The sequence below is a fragment of the Thamnophis sirtalis genome, unplaced genomic scaffold, assembly GCF_051295495.1.
Source record: "Thamnophis sirtalis isolate CommonGarterSnake01/CBP01778 unplaced genomic scaffold, rThaSir2_p1.2 scaffold_1, whole genome shotgun sequence".
NCBI lineage: Eukaryota > Metazoa > Chordata > Lepidosauria > Squamata > Natricidae > Thamnophis > Thamnophis sirtalis.
Genome location: NW_028261381.1, coordinates 126,602,009 through 126,624,078, shown reverse-complemented (window position 1 = coordinate 126,624,078; position 22,070 = coordinate 126,602,009). Strand labels below are relative to the sequence as shown.

Genomic DNA, 22,070 nt, shown 5'->3' with positions numbered 1-22,070 from the left:
TTAGCCATTTGGGTATGACTAACCAGTGAAGTTTTACTGTATTTTTATTTATTATATTTGAAAATAGAGTGATATTATGAAGTATCATATACACCCAATAAAAAAACAATGCACTATTATGTAAACATATATTTTTAATATAAAACAATATGGCAATATAGAAAAAGCTTATCATGCTATTTTGAGGTGGCTGGATGGAGTTACCAAAGCAGTAGGCATGAACTTAAATGGATTTCAGAGGATGGTAGAGAACAGGAGGGCCTTGAGGAACATTGTCCATGGGCTCGCAGTGGGTCAGACACGACTTCGCAACTAACAACAAAAGAATGAGAACAAGAAAACCAGATTAGTGGAGTGATTAAGTCATTGGGCTAGAAACCAGAAGAATTTGAGTTCTAGTCCTGTCTTATGCATAACAGAGAATATAAAATGAGAATATATTCATAAGAATAAAGGGTTCTCATTTTCCTTGAATGCTTCCATTTTCTTATATAAACTAATTAATATCATTTTCTGAAATATCCAGTTGGAATATTTTACAGTTCTATATAATAATTAAAACAAACATTCCTGAATCTAGTGCACTTGAGTTGTAGTATATAAAAAATGATCTATGTGTAGGTTTGTTGATGGGAAGAATAAAGTATTTGATGAATTAGATATGTTATACTATAAGGTTTATTTTCTTTGTACATCACTGAGATCCTTGAGCGTCCTTTCTTTTCATTTATATTCCAGTCGGAACTGAACTCTGTATCATTCTCGGTGTCACTTTCTTTAGTAGGTTTACACAACTATGGATGCATGTGAATTTCTCTACTCTCACTGAGATTTGCAAGTTATTCTGATTTAGTGTCATTTTTCAATCTCATTGGTTTCCCGTTCCAGTCTTCAGATATCTACTGGAGTTGCTACATCAGACCAATCAAAATACTTTCACACCTCTGTTCACATACTTTATCTGAATGTGCCTTTCTTATATTTACAATCTGTCAGTTTTCCAATTTTTATCTCTGAGCAAAATATGCCTAAATAAAAGTTATCTGCCCAAGCAGATAGGCTTTCTTTTTTATATAAAATATTTGCTTGGGGTAAAAACCTTATCATTACAAAATGAGCTCATCATAATGTGAAATTGCAGACTGTATGCTATAGATCAACAGTGTCATAAAATATGAATTTATAAATGAGATATGTTATTTAAAAGTTAAATCCATAGATTAAGTTCTAAAAATCCAGGTGAGTGATATAACCTTCCAGAGATCCCATTGTTGGAAGATATGTCCTTCTGGATTCAGCTCCAAGTGGGGAAAAAGGCACTGGAAACATGGAAGCTGCTTGGGAAGTTGGTTTAATGATGGACAGGGCCACATGGCTTGAGTCCTGAACAGAAAAGATGATCACATACTTCAATGTTGGTGGAGAAAAAGAGAAGGGTGGCTGAGATGCTGAGTCCCTGGTTTTATGCCCTTTCTGGCCTTTGATCTTGAGCTTGTATTCTGATTGGTTGTCAGACTCCCATGGGGCCATGCAGGGGCAACTCTCTAGGCTGTGTTTTGAATCCAGGTTTGGTTGAGTTCTCACATGCCATGTGGTGAGTTGGGTAAAGGGTCAATATTATCATGCCTTAATCCCATCCCCCTGGAGATGAAGGGGAGAACTCTTTATTATGTAAAGGGACTGGCTTGGTCTTCTTAATGGGCCATTGACAAAGTGGGTGGGGGCAGGAAGCTGCAGGGAGCTATTCTCTCTTTAAAACACGTTTCTTCCTTTTCACATACATGGAAATATAATATTCTGCCATTTCAATATTTCCTAGGATATTTCATTTTTCTGGGAGAGGGCTGGGTGATAACTTTCCACTCCATATTTCCAGGATGTTCCTTAATAACAAGGACTTTGGACATCTGTAGATATAAATGGAAAGCTGAAAATATTGTGGCATTTCTTCACTAAAAATTTTAAAATAAACAATAGGAGACTATCACAGTTTTTTCTGTCATCTGTGTTTCATAAAATTTCTTGTAGGATTTTTTGAACAATTGTGTTTTGATTTATTACACTTAACTGTATTTTCACCAGCACATTCTGAGGAAAAATAGTGTTGAACACATGTCATATTTTTAAAGGGAAATTCATTCATATGTGTCTTAATTATTTTATCACAGAGATACCTTTGTAAATCAACTAATGGTCTATAATTGTAAAAAATGCAAAATTATGTCTTCATCTTGCAAAAGTGAGTTAGAATAGATGAAGCTGAACTTTGTTAGACCTCTTTTTATTATGTGAATGTTTGTAAAGTGTGAATGGAATGTTAGGGTTATGTGAGAATGACCCTAAATCATTAAAAATCAAGTAGACCTTCCTGTAAGTCAGTAATTCAGGCATGGTGACAAATCCATGAAAGCCACCTTCCTATTGCCATTGGAATAAGGCCACCACAAAGAAAAACTTTATTTCCAGTGAACAATAGTATGCTCTCTCACTTACTTTCCAATTTCCCCACTTTTGTACATTATTTTGGTATTCCTGCTAACATCTAGCCTAACAACCAGCAAAATGCCATGGACCTAATATATTTGGACTTTAGCTAAGGCATTTGACAAAGTAGACCACAACCTATTACTTGATAAAATAGAAAAACACTGGTTAGATAGCATTACCACCAGATGGATTCATAACTGGCTCATCAACTGGACTCAATGTGTGATCCTCAGTGGAACTACATCTATATGGAGGAAAGCATGCAGTGAGGCACTAAGGTTCTATCTTAGGCCCAGTACTCTTCAACATCTTCATAAATGTTTAGATGAGGGAATAGAAGGGGAACTCATTAAATTTGCAGATGATACCAAGCTAGGGAATAGCCAACATTTTAGAAGATAAGCTCAAGATCCAGAAGGATATTGACAGACTTGAACATTAGGCTCTATCCCAAAAAACAGGGTGAAAGTAAGGTTTACACTTAGCTAAGACAACCCAAATGCACAGGTACAGAATAAGTGGTACCTAGCTTAACAGCAGTAACTGTAAGGGACATCTAGGAGTCCGAGTGAACAACCACTTAAATATAAGCCAGCAGTGTACTGCAGCTGCCAAAAAAGCCAATACAGCCCTAGACTGCATCAACAGAGGGATTGGATCAAGATCACATGAAGTATTAGTACCACTTGATAATGATTTGGTAAGACCATACTTGGAATACTGCATCTAATTTTGGCCCCCAAGTACAAAAAAAGATGTTGAAACACTAGGAAGAATGCAAAGAAGAGCTCTATGCCCTGTATTCAGCCTTCCTATGAACTCCCTTCACTTTTTACCTCCATCTGGATAGATGCGTCCAGCTCAGTCACTCTTCCTATACCTAAAATAGGTGACTCATCCTGGTTTCCCCTGTGCCTACTGCATTTCCCCCATTTCAACTTTGATACCTTTTGTGTATCTAGTGTGTTTGGCTCTTCCAGTATCTTTTATGTTTTGTCCTTTCAATGTGGGAGTTAAAATAACCACCCTTCCTTTCTCAACCTTGTTGTCTATTGGAATTTGCTAGTACTTTAGTGGACTGCTTTGCTGCTGCTACCTAAGTTGCCTACCAGCGCCTGCCTTGCTTTCTACTGCATTCCACCTTCCCATTGGCACGCCATTCTTTCCTTTTGCCTACAAGAGTTCATATGCCAATGTCCAGGCTGGTCTTAAATTTGTTTTGCTTATGATGCTGCCTTTGCTTATGAAAGTTGGGCAATCCCTTGATGGCTGAGGATCAACATTTGGTTATTAGCAAAGTGAGGATGCAAATATCAGAGTATTAGTTTTTGTTTGTCAGAATGGTAGTATTAAATGTTTCTTTATTTTTATGTACCTGAAAAAGTCATCTAAGAAAAACAAGAAAAAGAGAGAAGGGATGGAGGGAGGGATGGAGGAAGGGAGGGAGGGAGGGAGGGATGGAGGAAGAGAAGGAGGATGGGTATCACGTATGGATAGAAACTATAGCCAAAGACAGCAAGAAATTCTTTAAAGGGTTTACAAAAAATAAAGATTTGGATGGAAGTAAAATATTATTTCAGGAGTAACAAAGAGGGCTATAGAAGGAGCTTTCAACAGGGTGGATGAAAGCAAAATGAGATTAAGTGGAAGAGAGGGGATCCAATAATTTTAGAGATTTATCATGTAAGATAATTTAAACTGTACAATTGAAACAAATGATAGAAATATTGGTGTCCAAGAAAAAAAGTGGTGAAAGTGGAGGCATATATATTAATGGGAATGCTAAATGTAGCCCCAGGTGTAAATAGTGTAACTATAGAAAGGTTGTTGCTGCCCAACTTACTTAATATGCATGTCAAGACTGCATTCTATGCGGAGAGAAAGGCAGCAAGAATGAATGCTGAAATTATAAATGGAGTAGTTTCTTAAGTACGTCTGGGAAGCCTTTGGCAGAATTCTGATCAAAACAAGGCAAGCAAAATTTGTGAAATGCAATGTGACTTTATGCGAAGCCAGAGTTGTGCAGCTCAGATTTTTGCTCTTCAGCACATCACTATACAAATGAGAGAAAAAAAGGATTAGTGTACATTTGTTGATTTATATAAAGTAAAAGGATTTTAGTTATGAAATGTCCTGCAAAAGTATGGAGTTGAAAGTTAGGATGCTGAATATGATAAAAGTGATTATATGGTAGAAGTAAAAATATGTGTGGTAGTAAATAAATTACATAGCAAATGATTCAACATTGCTCAGGGAATAAAAGAAGATGGTGTTTACAAATGTTATCAGGAATGCTTATGTAACACATTAGAAGTGCATTGATGGAAAACATGAATACACATGAACTTTTAAATCAGCTGTACTGTTTGCTAAGAACATGAATGGCTGATAGCAAGTGTTGGATACACAAAGTGTAAGTATGATAATTACTGCTTAAAAAAAAGTCCGGGAGGGATGAAATGTAATGAACATTCACAAGCTATATATTAATGCTGAAAAACCAGAAGTATATAGACAATATATATGTATTTTGGTAGAATATTTAGTATTAAGGATGGGAAAGTTATTAGATTTTAGACATTCTAGTGTTGATAGAAATTGAATTGATTGTAAATGATTTGATGCAAGGGATGAATGTTTGTTAAAAGAAACAAAAATAGTTTTGAATGCAAGCATGCTTCTATCCACTTTGATATGTGGAACTGAACATTGTGAAATTAAAGGAAAATATTTTTTTCCTCCATTCAACCTCATATGATACTTGGAGACTGCCTGGAAAAATCTGTTGGTTTTTTTGGCAACTTTTTTTTTCCAGAAGTGTTTTGCCATTGCCTCCTTCATAGGACAGAGAGAAAGTGACTGTCAAAATCACCCAGCTGACTTTGTACTAAAAATTGGAGTAGAAGTCACAGTTTCCCAATTTCTAGCCTGATACCTCAAGTTACAAAAGTTTATTTAGTGACCGTTCAAAGTTACGTCACTGAAAAAAATGACATGACCATTTTTCAGACTTATGAATGTTGCAGCATCTCTGTCGTCACATTATCAAAATTCAGGTGCTTGGCAACTGGCTCATATTTGTGACAGTTGCAGTGTCCCAGAGTCATGTGATTTCCTCTTGCGATCTTCTGGCAAGCAAAGTCAATGAGGGAGCCAGATTTACTTAACAACCGTGTTACAAATTTATCAACTGCAGTGATTCACTTAACAATTATAACAAGAAAAATCTTGAAGTAGAGCAAAACTCAGTTAACAAATGTTTCACTTAGCAACAGAAATTTTGAGCTCAATTTTGGTTGTAAGTTGAGCACTACCTCTGTATCACACTTGCTGTAATAACTGCAAAAGGGAATAGTTAGTGGCCATGTATGTAGGTATATTTGTTAATGTTATTTTAAGCCTATTTATGACCTACACTATAACTTAAATGTGATTCCTTCAGTCAAAATGGCAGAAAACAATATAGCCAATTTTCAGCAATGACAGTTAAAAGGAATTTCAAGGTCTCCAAAAGAAAAAATGCCATAGAGCTACATATAACCCTGGGGCCACAGACTGCTCCCCCTTGGCATATATTTTAACATATATAAAATGTATGCAAATATACAGCCTTTTTTTTTCTAATTCATTTCCATTATGATGCATTCACAGACATCCTAATTCTAATGGGCTCAATAGGCCTTATTTCTGAAGTCAGGACACAAGCACATTATTCTCAGCACTTTTAGCAAGCAAGAGAATTTCTTCTTCTTTTACTCTGAAAAAAAATCTTTTATGTTCCAACCTTTGAATTTATGAAACATGTTTCAGAAATTCCAAGAGCTCCATGAATATATGCTGATTTCAAAATAGAATGTATGGTTTTACATTTGACAGCAGAATAAATCTAAAAATAAGTTGTTGCTGATATGTTCCTTAAATATACAGAATTATTATTGTTACTCAGCAGCAATGTATTCTGGTTATGCAAAGACAATTACAGCAATAATCCCTGTCATCTGAAGGATGAAATGAAGAAAGAACAATGGTATCAAAAATAGAGAATAATTTAAAAAGGTAGATAAAAGGGAACCTAGTTATACAAAAGGGAAAATAGCATTCTATGTGAGTAGAATGCATATATTTCTAAAAATAAATATATGCCACCAATTTGACTTATCATTTGCTCTTTTTTTTAAAAAAAGGTTGATGTTAAGATGTATAAAAGATAACGCAAGGAACAATATATTCAAATCAATTTATAATTAGTCTTATGCCTGAAACAATAATAGGAATAGCAAAAGGAATAAAACTATCTGCTATCAAATTTCATTCTGTCAGAGATGGTAAAAAGTAGAATTTGGCAGTATTGGCATCTGGATGACATCATGATGTAATTGTGCAAATGATGTATTAATCAACTTAGTGAAAAATGATACAAGTACATAATTCAAGTCATTTGTGCAATGTTATCGTGATACATGCAACGTTATTTGGCCACCTCTTCCCTGCAAACATGGATGTTTGGTTGTTATTCTTTAGAAAAAAATATCTCTGCATAATCCCTTTCCAAATTTATTTTATTTTTCTTTTAATGAAGAATATTAGGACAGTGTTCTGGTTGCACTACAGACTTAAGAAGTAACAGAAAACCAAACAAGAAGTCAATATTTGTGCAGATTCTTGTCCTTTTATATTATCACATCAGTCCATGGATTCTATTTTAAATGACACAAATTGGACCACAGCACATAAAGTAGGCACACTTCAAGAGCACTGAAACATTCATTATATGCCAATTAAACCACTTCAGGGTTGGGTTCTCAAAGGGTGAAATCAATTGTCTATTAATTGCAATAGAATCTATATATGCTATCTAATTCTATTATGCTTTGTCCAATATCTTCATAATTTTATCATCAACAACCTCACTCATTTGTTGAAATGCATGAGAATTTACCCAGCTTCTGTTAATTAAGGCTGCTTGCCAGACACATATTAGATACGTATAGGAATATACTATAATAATATTAAATCAGTGATTGTCTCTGTGTCTTCACTGTCTTGAATTACAAAATCTGAACTTGTGAAATATGATTTTCAGGGCCGCCTCATGAAGATATGGGGAAAGAGGTCCTGGGGAGAGAGGTGTTGAATAATTCACACTTCTTTCAAGTCCAGCTGCTATAATGTTTGGTGACTCAGCTCATGTTAAAACTTTGCCTAATACTTCCCAGCTAGCTGTACGTGCACGATTCCATCTTCACTTTTGTCCACAAAAAAACCAACACTCTTGCTTTCTGCCAGAATCCCACCTAAGCATCAGCAGCTCTACTCACTCAGGGCAACTGCCTTTGGCTGAAACACTGCATGCTTGGACAAAGTGGAACAGAGACAACAGACGAAAATTTTGATCCATGGAATAAGTGGTATAGCAATATGACCTGTGAGTTTTTATTGATTATATATAATATAAATATAAAATATTTATAAGTGATAAAGGGCCACTGCAGGCCACTTCAGCTGACTGTTATCCGCAGTTCAGCGGTGCTCAAGGTTGACTCAGCCTTCCATCCTTCGGAGGTGGGTGAAATGAGGACCCAGACTGTGGGGGCGATATGCTGACTCAATTTGCTAAAAATCTGTAAACCGCTTAGAGAGGACTGAAAGCTCTATGAAGCGGTATATAAGTCTAATTAATAAATAAATAAATAATATAAAATAAGTAAGGAGAAATTCAGCTATGGAGACTTTTGAACCAGTTGATTTAAAGGTGCTTCAATGAAATGTAAGTGGAGGAGTTCTCTAGGACAAGGAAATCCTTGTCCAAAGAGCCGAGGTGGCGCAGTGGTTAAATGCAGCACTGCAGGCTACTGCTAGATCAGCAGTTCAGCGGTTCAAATCTCACCGGCTCAGGGTTGACTCAGCCTTCCATCCTTCCGAGGTGGGTAAAATGAGGACCCAGATTGTTGGGGGCAATATGCTGACTCTCTGTAAACCGCTTAGAGAGGGCTGAAAGCCCTATGAAGCGGTATATAAGTCTACTGCTATTGCTATTAATAAAGAATCCAGAACGATCTCCAAGTAGGTATGGTGCTCTCCAAGAGATCAAATGTATGTCATGGACTTCAGAGATAAGTGGTGGCATGAATATCTGAGGGAGGTTTGCACACAATATCGAATAATGCATGCAATCAGCATACAGCTCACAAACACAAGCTGTTTCACATTTGCTAGGAGCAGCTGGCCAATTTTATTCCAACCCCAGCAACAAGCTTTTTATGAGGACAGTGCTCTTGGCAAAATAATGCAGTATTATTTCAACTCAAGTCAAAGGCACTTTGCCAGCATGACAAATATGTGTATATAAATTTAACATATCCTGTGTATCTCTTCAGAAGAGTCCCAGTGTTAGGATTGGAACACTAAACTAGTAGTATGAAGCAGAACTGAAGTGGACTTCTGGATTGGTAAGGTGTGGTAGTAAAGATGACAGAGCAAGAATGCTTATTTAGGAAAGTCTAGAAGAAGGCCACATCAGGGTTGTGCTTGATAATAGAGGGCCGTGGTGGTTGGGGATGGGGGTGGACATGTGGGCATGACATGGGACCGCACCTCCGCAGACATGGTTTTATACACTTATAAAAATAGAGAGGCGTACATTTCTGTGATTTTATTTTTTTAATACTTACTTGATCACTTTATAAAAGAGAAACCAGATCAAGAAGCTGACTCCATAGGAAGACTAGAACTATCAATTATTGACATAGGCTATAGTAGCAGAATAATTTAAGCCTGAAAGGTAAAATATTTTAATTTTCCTCCCTTTTATAATCAAGGACATTCTCCTGCAGCACTCCGGAGGCCCTGTTTTGAGCCTGGAAGGTCTCTTGGAGCACTGGGGGGGGGCGTTTTGGGCCTGGAAGGTCTCTTGCAGCACTCTGGCGGTCAGATGGAGATGGGGATGGGATATGCGTAGGCAGCCACCTACACCCAATTTTTGCTAGCAGAGGTACCATGGGCTGGTCCTTTGCTATTTCCAAGCAGCCCCGTGGGCCAAATCTAAGCAGCCTGCAGGCCGGGGTGTTTGACACCCCTGGTCTAGAACAATTTCCCCAACCTTTTGGCACTAGGGATGGTTCCATGGATAAGAGGGTTTTGTGTGCTGCCTGCATCCCGTTAATGGGGCTTCGCTTGGTTGTGTAGCCTGGTTTCTGGCATGCCACAGACTGGTCCCAGTTCACAGTTTACTTTGAGAAAGTTTACTTTGAGAAATAAAGGTTCTCCCTATAGGAATATTTTTTTCAAGAACTAACAATCATAGAATTTCTAGTTTCTGGAAAAGTACTTATATACAGACAGAAAAATCAAGACCATATGGACTTAACAGGCACAGCTGAAAGTATAAGCACAAATCCAGAGCCCAAACCTGAGTTAACTAATCCAAAGGAAAATCAGCATGGCGTAACAAATGTAAGTTAGTGTTTCTCTATTTTAATATGTGTAGACTTCAGTTCCCAAAATTCGCTAGCCAGGTGATATAGGGTGTTGGATGAGAACCAAGAGGTACACATTTGAAAGCTGCAGCCACAACCCAAACTTGATAATGTAAATTATGACTTACTACAAGCCTTGTATATAGACACAGTAATCTGTCAGTGCTTCAACTATGTGATTGATAAGTGTATACAAAGAAAAGCCATATTGATTTAATAAGGAAGATATATGCAGTTGACTTCAGTTAAGACCTTTTGTGCATTTAAATCATGGTGACTGGAAGAAGAAGAAAAAAAGCAGGAAATGGTTGCAAATACTGAAAGTATAGCTCATAATTTAAAAATGATAGCCTCCTCTGTTGTGACTATTCGGCTCAGTCCAAGGCACTTGGTGAAAACATTCATTTAAAAGTAAATGCATACTGAGTGTGTAAACATAGTATTAGGGTCAGGATTTAGTTTGCTTACTCTTAGCAACCATTTGTTACTCAACTCAGTTGATTTCAGTTTCACACTTTAAAAATTATGCACCTGTAGTTATTTTGTTGGCTTTATCTTGTTTGTTTTGCTAATTAGGTTCATAAACCAAGCAGGCTAATGTTCTAAATTGTGTTCCAATTTACATCTGTAGTATGGCTGCTTTTATGGAGTCAATAGTATGGTTGTTTTTGCCTTAGTATGGCTGCTTTTATGGAGGCAATAATGTCAGATTATCAAACTGTTCTTTTATGTTAACTAGCATAAGAAACCACACTGGATCTCTTTTGAAAGCCACCCAGCAGATGTTCCTGTGCATATAAAAGATACTGTGGCCATCTATGTGCTTCAAGGTCCCTACAGGCATTCTAAAATGGGAGATTCATTAAGTACTTTGTACACCATCATACACAGTTGGTGGGCTGCCTTCCTGCCAGCTCAGCTGAGTTACTATTAGACTGGAATTCTGTCTTTCAACCTGGTTGTATGATCTCCCGCTTGAATTTCTAAAGTGAATGGATCTGCAGAATCTGAAGAATGGATCTATTATTCTGGTTTAATATGGGCTTACAGTTTATCAGTTTTTATTCAGTAAATTTGCATATGTTACTCTTTTATTCTGCATCATTTACAGAGGTTGTACTCTTGTTGTGGGAATATGATGCTTTCTAAATCTACAACATAGAGCATTTTGCAGTTCAAGAAGTTGTACTCTTTTTGCAAGGCAACTGCCTAAAATTCACTAGTGAGCAGTGTGTGGTATGTGATTGCACAAGTATAATAGTCATCTGTGGGTTGTTAGCTATGACCACCATTAGCAATAATACATGCTATTAAAACATCTCATTAAAACTGAACAGTTTTATAACTTCTTTTTATTTCAGTTTCTGGGTTTTCCTACTGTATACCAGTTTTATCATATGCACAAAGAACCAGAGGTGGGAACCCACCCATCCCAGTGCTAGCCTGTCCTATTTATCTCACTCTCTGGCTTTGTTCCCCGCCCACAAAGCCCAGCTGATTGCCCTGTCTCATCTGCTGCACTCACTGCGGCTGCCTGAGAAGATTTGCTATGTGTTTGAAGCCACGCGAAAGTGAGGAAGGCGCACACGCTCACATTTCCAACAAACCGGTTGTTAACGTATGTGCAGCCCACTTCTGCATAGAACTATTTCAACTTCTTTAGTTTATCTTTCACCTTTGACTTTAAAAAACCCCTAAAGCCAAGAGCTTTGCTGTCAACAATTTTCTAGCTGTACAAACCTGACACCCACAATTTTATCCCATTTCATTAAATACCATAATAGTAAGGCTTGTGAAAGGCTGAATAACTATAATGGAATTTCCAGGCATTTTAACATATGAGCAGCAGCAACAGGAATTTCCAGACATTTTAACGTATGAGCAGCAGCAACAGATGCCTCCTAAGTCAAGGTGCACAGTACTCAAAACCATTTAAGTTATTTGGTGCTCCTGGTACTCCACTCTTGAACATAGAAATATAAGAATGAAAAATTAGCTATCTTCAACTAAGCAATTAAGAATTTGATGTCTTTTGAAAATATGTAGAATCTGTTGCTTGAGACAACACTCTCATTCTGCCTATGGGTGTCTGTCAATGGCAAATCAATTACCTTTGTCATCTAGATAAAAGCCAGATATTACACTACTAATGTTAGATTAGAGTGGGCAAGCTAGAATTTGTGGGTCATGGAAAACCCTGAATCTCTTTTTTAAAACTCTGAATCCCTTACTGTTCAATGCTGAAACCCAGTCTGCATTGGATTTCCTTTTTTTTTTAATATACTGCTAAATATAACACTGTCCCTCAATGTGGAAGATGGCCCTCAATGTCTACTGTGCTCCCATTCATGATATGTTGTCAAGACTTCTATAATAATTCTTGGCATGGATCACATACTAGGTTACCATGGGCTAGAAACAAAATAGTTTTATTCTCAAGTATCCAGATTTGTATTTGAGGAACAAGCATTGCCACAAATCAGTAATGTTTGTGTCCCAGAAAACTAGAAACACCAAGAAATTTGCTGAGATTAATTTAAATCCTGAAAAAAAGTTGAACTTGGTTTTCTTCTAAACAAACAGCTCAAAGAGATGGTAAAAATTTTAATGGAAGAGTCCATTGCAGCACTTTAGGCCATAGACAGAGAATATATAAAAGGCTGTGGCACATTCCCAATGAATCAGATTGTGGGTTGGAGGAGCATTCTGCCAGACTCTATATATTTCCTTTCCAATGCTGTAAAAAGCTTTGTGACTATTGACCAGTAAAAGCTCCACATAATTATACTGATTATGCTGTAGAACAATGGCAGTATTCACTGAGAAATTGAATTGTTAGTAAGAAAGGTAGTTACTGAGAGGGTACTTACAAAGAGTTTTCTAATGTCAATATTTGGTTGAATCAGGCAGATCTGACTTCCAGATCTCCAAAACAAAATTATTCTTACTCAGAACTCCTTTAGAAATCAAACTAGAGGGTAATATAGAGCAACAGAGACCTCTAGTGAACAAATAGAAATTGTATTAATTATCTGTTCTATAATTCAGGGTGTCATTTGTGGCTGTTTAAAGATTTGCTATTCATGAAAATATTTGACTATTTTTAAAGCCAATAATTCTATCTTATTCCATGAATTTAATGTTATTGTTATAATGCCTTTGTACCAGTTTAAGACTTGTTCCAGGGGTGGTTTGCTGCTGGCATTACTTCCGGTTCACAACCTGGGTGCAACGTGCATGCAAAGAACAATTTAGTGAATTGTGCACACGCAGTCACTAAAATCCAAAATGGCAGTGGACAAGCGGCAGCGAGGGAAACGGTTCGAGGGTGTGGCAGGCCTGGGTCACTGCTGGTTCTGTGACCCAGGCCTGAATTCCACCACCGGTTCGGCCAAACCGGGCTAAACCAGCAGCAACCCACTTTTGGCCTGTCCACACCTAAATTATTGTATAGGAGTGACTCAAGAGCAATTCAAAATAATAAAGAACTACCCTTCACACAACTGGGATATGCAGCACATCAATTTTAACTTCAGAAGGTGTCCTCAAAAAGCTAATTCGGCACCTGTCTAACACTTTTTAAAGCAGCTGCTTCTTTTCCTGGGATTCTGGAGCTGCTTATTGTTAACCTGTAGAATTCATTTTCAAAAGCTGCAAAATAGCAAACAATGTGGCTGATTTTAAGTTGGAATTATGCGAATTCATGAAAAAGAAGACTATCAATGACTGCCAGCAATTATGGCTGCTCATTATCTCCTAGAAAAGAGTCAATAGATCATTCACTGCAGACCTGATCCTTCATTTGTATTCTTATAAAGTCTTCACTGCAAGACTTTCAAGACCTGCTAAGGTCCTAACTTCCATTGCAGGAAAAGGGAGAACTGAAGATTAATATGTTAATATACAGATTTTTTTTAATGCAAATAGATTGGCTGCAGAATTGAGGTAGAGAGAGATGAACAGCTTTATAGCTTTATAACTAAACAGATGCAGTAACTCCAGAGAAACCCTGCAGCTACTGCTGCTGTTGTCACTTCATTGAAAGTCTTTAGAAAACAGATTAGAATGAAAATTCACCTCCAACTATGCCACATGGTTGGCTTCAAGATATTAAACTATGATTTTTAAAATATGACAAACAGTTCACATATTGACTGATTATGTGCCATCAAGTCGGTGTCAACTCTTGGCAATAGATTTTCTCCATTACAATCTGCGCCCAAACTGTTTCTTCGGGTCTTCCAATGGTGCACCCATCTCCTTGAGTAACTGAGTCCATCCAGATTGCCGATGGTCATCTTGTCTTTCCTTTCAACTTTCCTAACACTGCAGACTCCCTGAGAGAGCTAGGTCTTTATATAATGTGTCCAAAGTATAATAATTTGAGATTGGTCATTTTTGCCTCGAGTGGAAATCCTAGTTTGATTTGTTCAATGATGTAATTTTTGCTCTCCTGGTTATCCATGGTATTCTATGGAATTTTCTTTAACATCAAAGTTCTAAAGCATCGGTTTTTCTTCTATCCTGGTTCTTCAAAATCCAAGTTTTGCTCCCATAAAAGGATCACCAGGGGAAAACCACTGATTGTACAATTCTGATCTTTATACATATAGATACAACCTAGTCAAAGATGGTGTTCAGCCAGTTCGGACCAGTTTGGGCGAACCAGTAGCTTCGATTATCAGCTGGCCCTACCCACTCACACCCATCCTATCCTGTCCTTTATTTCCTGCTTTCTAGTTCATCTCAATCATGCGGCACAGCTGATCCCCTTCCTCGCTGTTCTACTTACCATTGCTGACTTGGAAGGTAAGGAGCTGAGCTTCTAAATGCTCTATTTCCAGTGCTGCATGCAAATGCTTTAGGCAAGTACACGTGCAAAGCGCGCACTCACCGAACTGGTTGTTAAACCAGCATCAGCCCACCACTGATCTTAATATCTAAATACCTTTTTCAAGGCCCAGGTTCACATGTACTACGTCATAGATTATTTAAAAACCACAATGATTGGGCTCATACAATTCATTAATTCAGAATTAGTGAACTCCATTATGGTTTTGCCCAATTTCTTACCCATCCAGTTCCCCAAAAGATCTTCCCGCAATGGACAGGATACATGATGCAATTACTTGATGAATCCAAATTCAGACTCCCATTTAGGTTGCAATGAACAACAAACCAATGATGTAGACCAGGGGTAACAAACTCGCACCATCATGTCAAGCGACTTTTTCCACTTCACTAAAATGGGGGTGGGGTGGCCAGCACGTGATACATCCAGCCTGCAGTCCATGAGTTTGACACCCATGATGTAGCCAGTAATAATATTGGAGAAGTGGTGGAGAAACTAGTTTTTACTTAGTCCTGGTTATTACCAGGTACCACTGAATGGTTAAAAATCTCTGAAGATAATAATGGGGCAGTGGGAAAAAAGGTCTGCATGTGCTTTGAAAATGGTTAATAAATCCTTTTGATCTTACACAGCAAAGAATGCTATTCATTAAAGCAGTATGATCTTTTTCAGGCTTCTGCATTCTGCTGTTCAGGAATTACATTGAGTGGACCATTTACAAAATATGTGCAACTCTAATATATTAAACTCTGAAGAAAGAAAGGTTATAAATACATGTTGTTTTTTTAAACATTGACACTTTTCTTTGTACTGAAGTTCATATTGGTCTAAAATTTAACATTCTGGCTTTATAGAGGTTGTCCTATGTCAACTTCTCCATGGCCTATCTTGCAGCAGCACAAGCAGGAGCCTTATTTATCCTTCATTCCACTGTAGAGAAATTGAATTCCAATTTTGCTTGACTGCAACTGGGAAAAGAAATACTGTATAGTAACTATATCTTTTCTCATGACTTCATAGTTTTGCAGGAATCGGCATAACTCCTCTCCATCCCCCAACTTTAATTGTTTTCAGCTAGGTCTAAGAAAGAGCCAAGCAAGATTGCAGGATATATATATTTAAAATGTAACTGGAGAATTTATGACAGTAAAAGAAAACTTTTGACTACTCTCCACTGAGATGCCAGCACTTTCAGGAACTTTATCTTTAGGCCTCATCAAGAATTCTGCACCTCATTTTAGTTTTTCACCATTAACAGAGAAGTCTTGGCAGTAAGCAAAATGCCTCTGCCAAAAAAAAACATTTTTATCAGTGAGAATAAAGATTTTATTCCCATCTGAACATCGGCCAATTTAACTAGTGTATCTCTAAACAACAACACATAATATCCCAATTCTCAAAGCAATTTAGTCTCTGTCAGATCCAGAAACCCATCATAGGGGCAGTTGATTCTATTGCTATTACTAGGCATTCTTTCCCAGCTTTGTTGAATGAGTACTTTCACATAGGTGAATTAACCAAACTCCCCCATAGACTTCTCAACTCCCTAATCTTCCTGTTGGTTTAATCCTGCATTAGCAACACCTTTCATATTACCGCTACATCAGGTGCTCATTTCTTCTTGCATTGAAAATCCTTTTCTAACATGGTTCTTCTTGGTAATCATTAATGTAGGTAAGGAAATTCTATTTTGTTCCCTGGCAACATATGAAGAACAATTTCAGACCACTGCAGATGGCCACTTAGTACATTTGATTAGAGACACATAGTCAAATATCTAAGGAATTTGTATCTATATTCTTGAAGAAATTAGAATAGGCTTCATTTGTATGTGGGAAAAGGAAGAAGAGAATGGCTACACTCATTCATTCATTTGCTACTGCCTTACATTCCATAAAGCAGTAATACCATTTAGTAAAAGTCCTCTTATCAGTTATTCAACCAGTGACCATTCAAAACAGCTGCCTATGATTATATGGCATTTTTTGCTATGAAGGCACCCCCCAAAAATTGAATGCAAAAATATTGCATCAGTAATAATCAATGCTTTGAATTAGGCCCTGAAACTGCTTGTTAACCAATGGAGTCCTTAACTACCTAGGTATCACTATGCTGTACTAGAACCTGTAACTTCTGTCGCATCTTCAAGAGCGTTCCTAGGTAAAGAATATAGCATTAATCAGAGCAAGAGGTGTCAACCGCAAGAGTTAAAATAGTAAGAGGGGGTAAACATATAAATTGTATAATCAAACACATCAGTAAAATGGAGAAGAAGCCAAATCCTGGAGTATCTCACACTGGACTGTCCCAGATCTTAATATCTCCTCCTTCACTATCAATTAGAACCACACACAAAAGAAAGAAGAAAGTCACTGAAATAACAATGTCCCCAGATTTCAACTCTGGTAGGTAGTTTGAAATGGATGGGGTTGAAAAATGTTAGCAATTGGTTCTCTGCCTGGTTGCAGAGTGGGCGTGGCCTATTTGGCCTCCTGCACCACGGGGGCAGGCTTCGGAGCGTTTCCTTGAGCCCCCAGGAGGACAAAAATGGTCTTCCCCAGCCTCCAGAGGCCTGATTTTGTACTTCTGGTAGGCCCGTTTTTTGCCCTTCTCAGGCTCCGGAGGCTTTACTCAAGCCTCCAGGAGGGCAAAAATGGCCTCCTCTGGACTCCGGAGGGCCTCCAGAGGCCAGAAATGTTTCCTTCTGACTTCTGAGAGCCCCGTTTTTTGCCTCCCAGAGCCTTCGCACAGGCCTCCACTTACCTGGCATGATGAACGGGCCACACGGAGACTCCTGGGAGGAGAGGGGTGGGGAGGGCCAGCCAGTCCTTGAAACTACCGATTTGGTGAACCGAATGTAAAATTAATTTTACATTCGGTTCACCAAATCGGTAGTTTCAAACTGGCTGAATCCCACCCCTGGCCTGAAACCATTCCATCGTCAATGTTAAACAAAAGAAAACCTTCTAAAATGTGTAAGAGAATAAATTGCCCAATAAAATAGCTGTTTTTTTGTTTTTGTGGATTTACTTTGTACACACCATGGATGAAACTGCAAGCATACATGACATCTTCTAGGTCTGCCTATTCAATAATAATAAAATGGTGTGGGGAGGATGACTCCTATGCCTATGATAACCAGAAAAAAGGGTGGTGTAATGCAATTTTCCCCAGGACTATAAAAATTATTTTATCTATGTAGCATCAGAAAAGCAACAAACTGTGAGAAGTCTGATTATTAAAGCAGGATGAGCAAAATTTTAGCCCTCAAAGGATGCACTTATTTCTACTGCTGGCGGGATCCCAATCATTTTGAGCAGGGTTGCTGTGAAGAGAAATAGTGCATATAATTTCTCCTTACTTTCAGCAAACCTGCTTCAGATTGTTGGATTCCTGCAGGTTGCCAGACAGTTGTGACTGTTGGCACCACGCTATCATGACAAGAGTGCATTCCCAGCATAAAAGCACCCTGTGGCATTCTACACCACATTCAGGGGATGGGGAAATCCTACATTTTTTCCTATCATTATGATGAAAGGGAATTTGCTTTGTCTCTCAAAAAGGAAAGAAGATTTTGAGGGAATTTTATCAATGGAATACAGTGATGTGTTTACTTACTGTCAAGGTGGTATGTGTGAATGTGTTCTCCTTTATTGATTTCTTGTCTTTCAAATAAATCAACTTGAGATTCCTGGGTTTCTCATAATTCAGTTATTTCCTCACTTCTATCAATAAAGTAAGCCTCAAAAGCATCCTTATAATACAGTAAGCTTAGTAAACAAACTGAAGCACTTACGTATCACAGGAGAATAAACTAGTGGGAAATTGCAGGCCAAATTTCAGCAGGATAGTATATAATCCCTTAGGTTGCAAGTTGCCCAATCAAGGCATAATAGATTACAGAAACTCTATATAATAATGAATGTAAATATAATCATTGTCATCATCATCATTTTAGCCATTGCCTATCAATGTCTTTCACATGTTTCCAGCCTATACGGTCCAATTAGGTTCTGAGGTCTGTGTGTGTGTGTGTGTGTGTGTGTGTGTGAGAGAGAGAGAGAGAGAGAGAGAGAGAGAGAGAGAGAGAGAGAGAGAGAGAGCAGGCACATACACATGCTACTATATATTATATGTATATAATATTAATGTAGTATAATATGTATAATGTATATATAATATATATATAATGTAGTATATATATAATGTAGTATAAAGTATAATATGTAGTAAATTAATACATATTAATATAATTATAATTTGAATTATTTCAGATAGAAGCAAAGATTTGCCTTGTCTTCTTCTGTATAATACTTTCATAATTGGATCCATAGCTCTGAAGTTCATATGTGATAGAGTGTTTAATTTGGTTGAAACAAGCAAATTAACTTTCACTTTTTCCAACATGTTCCCAATATGAATGTTATATTCTTTTGAAATGTCAAGATTAACTAATTTGCACTTAATTTCCTTATTGCCCAAAAGTTCATGAGGCTAAGGAGTCTAACATCTGAGGTATACACACAGTGCAAACAGTATGTGTAAGTGAAAAACTGGATATTTACTGGGCAAAAACATTATCCTATGATAGATTCTTAGCAAAAACTCCTTGGTCCAATGTTTATTTGTTTTATTATATTCTAACACAACATGAGTCAAATGTTAGACTGGAATATTAGACTTTCCTAAATCTAAGCCTCTCAGTCATTTGCTGAGATGGGCTGCTATAGAAATCAAACAAACAAATCAAATCAAACAAACTAGCAAATGATGCAACATATACTGATGCAGCTCCTTGTATCTTCGTAGATCTAGTATCAGCTTCAATGCAACATATTCTCTTTTAATAAGTTGCCAGTCATAAGGGACATTATTGGATACATTGTAATATCCCCAAGTAATTGAAAAGTACACAGTCTCATCTGAATGCAATCCATGTTTGTGTCATTCATTTTTAACACCAGCTTTTCCCTTGGCATGTACATTTAGCTTTTCTTGTGCTATGAACTAGCGTTAGTTGCAAGCACTCTAGATTCTAATGCTATGGATTGAGAATACCAATGCCTTCTGCTGGCTTACAGAGATGGATTTAAAATGAGAATGGATTGTGGCTGCTTTCAGCAAATTTTATCTGCTTCAAAGCTGCTTCACTTTGAATTGATTTTGATTTTTTATATCTTGAAAGCCTGATGTTGAGTAATAAAATCCAATTTAAACAAAATACATTTTAGCACAAGAAATGTCCAATCTGCTTTGCAGATCCATGTGTGATATGATCAGCATTATCTCTGCTTTACCATGTATTCCCTCTACAGAGGATTCCTCTTTCTAGCCTAAATCAGATCTTTCTTAGGCCAGCAGGATTGCTGCCCCAAAAGAAGCTTTGTTCTTGGCAATCACATTTTGTCAAAGCAGTCGGCAACTATCACAAATAAAAGAAATGTGCCACTCCACATTCATCTTTTTCTTTCTTTTCCCCTTCCCTCCATTAATATGTTTCTTTTGGGTGAGAAATTGAGGGATATTTTTAGAGAACCTGCTGATATTAATGCAGGAAGCACACCTGTGGCTTACATCAGAATAAGGCTGACCACAGCACTGATGGGAAATGGACATCACAGTGAATGGCTCTCCTAGGTATAGCTTGCAAACACTAATTAATGAGACCATGTTGATATAGCTGTGCTGCATAGTTTCTTTGCATATTGTATGAGTCCTGGTTGGCCATGTTCTCATCTTTCATTTCTTCTCCAGTCATTGCATTTCATATCCTTGGTACTTGTATTTGATGATCATAAAACTTTCTGGAATTGGCAGTCATAGTTTCAGGCTCTATGTAAATAACGAGTGTCTTTGTGAGGTCCTTAGTCTCCCAAGATTTGAAATGTCGTTATAAATTATTAAATAATATTGATTAATTTGGCTTTAACTTACCAAGAATTTGTAAATATAAAAGCTCTGTAAATATAAAATCTTCAGAGATGATTTCTGGGCTGCTATGCACTAAGAAGAGATTCATACTTCTTGCACATAATGGGAATAATGTGGAAATAATGCACAGAAATAATGTGGATTTTGACTACTAAAGGTTGCATTTGCAAAAATAGTGGACTTTGGTTTTTCTTTATTTGCAGTTTACTTCTCTATATCCCCTCCAAACTTCCTGTGGGATAATTTAACACTAATTCCTGAACAACAGACTCCCCTAGATATATCTAATGTGTTTTTCCTTTTGCAACCTACTCAAGAATTCAATTGTACAATGACTAACATATGTAAAACTACATCCATCTTGCCCATCCTCTCTTTCTCTCTGTCACCCCAATTAAATTTTGCAGAAAACAAAAGCTTGAAACTATTTTTTTAAAATGATTGGCGAGAAAGGTATTTCTGTCTGAATATCTGTTATCATCAAATTAAAACCAGAAGATTTTCCCCAGAAGTATGAAAAAGGCACCATGACAGCCATTCTTTAACCTGAGATATACATTTCTCGTTATTTCTATTTGCAATGCTGGCTGGATTTGGCAAAATAGAAGTCCAAGATCCATAGACTGGAGAAGGTTACTCTGCACTGATATGCCAGGAACCAGCAGTGGGATTTACTTACCTTCCTATGGGTTCACAAATATGACCATGCGTGCATGCTCACTTCACTAGCACATGCCATGCCTGCACATGCATGCTGCCTTCTGCGCATGCACAGTGCTTGCACATTACATTGGGGTGGGGTGGCAGAGCCTCCCTCAGCCGCTGCTACCAGTTCGCCTGAACCAGAGAGAACCAGCTGAATACCATCTCTGCTAGGAACCCAGGAAATGCCTTACACTGAGTTAAGCCATTGCACTCACCAATTATCATTAACAGTGATTAGCAGCAAATTTCCTAAAGTTTCAAGCAATATATTTTCATGCCCTTTTTGGAAATACCTGAGGCTGGAATGTGGATGTTTCGTATGTAATGTATGTGCTATTAAATTGTGTAGCTCATCATAAGTTTTAAATGACTATCATCTGAGGGATGGGGGCATCTAAACCCCGAACTGAGCCTCCTGTAACCTAACTCAGACATGTCATAAGCTGTTTTTGTCAACAACTTCACTTTTTAGAAAATGATGTGTAATGATTTGCCATTTCTGACCTTTTCTCATATTGAAGAAAAAACAAAGTAATAGTGGCAGCTTCTTGCATCTAGAGACATTCTTGCCCTAAAGAATTATCTAAAATAAGTATTTCTGTCATCAGTGAAGAAGGACA

General features: G+C 37.5%; 1 protein-coding gene across 1 annotated transcript in view; it reads left to right on the top strand.

The window, feature by feature from the left end:
* The window catches only part of SYNDIG1L (synapse differentiation inducing 1 like), a 53,881-nt gene that overhangs the window by 6,659 nt on the left and 25,152 nt on the right, over positions 1-22,070 (top strand). The gene's annotated exons all lie outside the window — the stretch shown is intronic.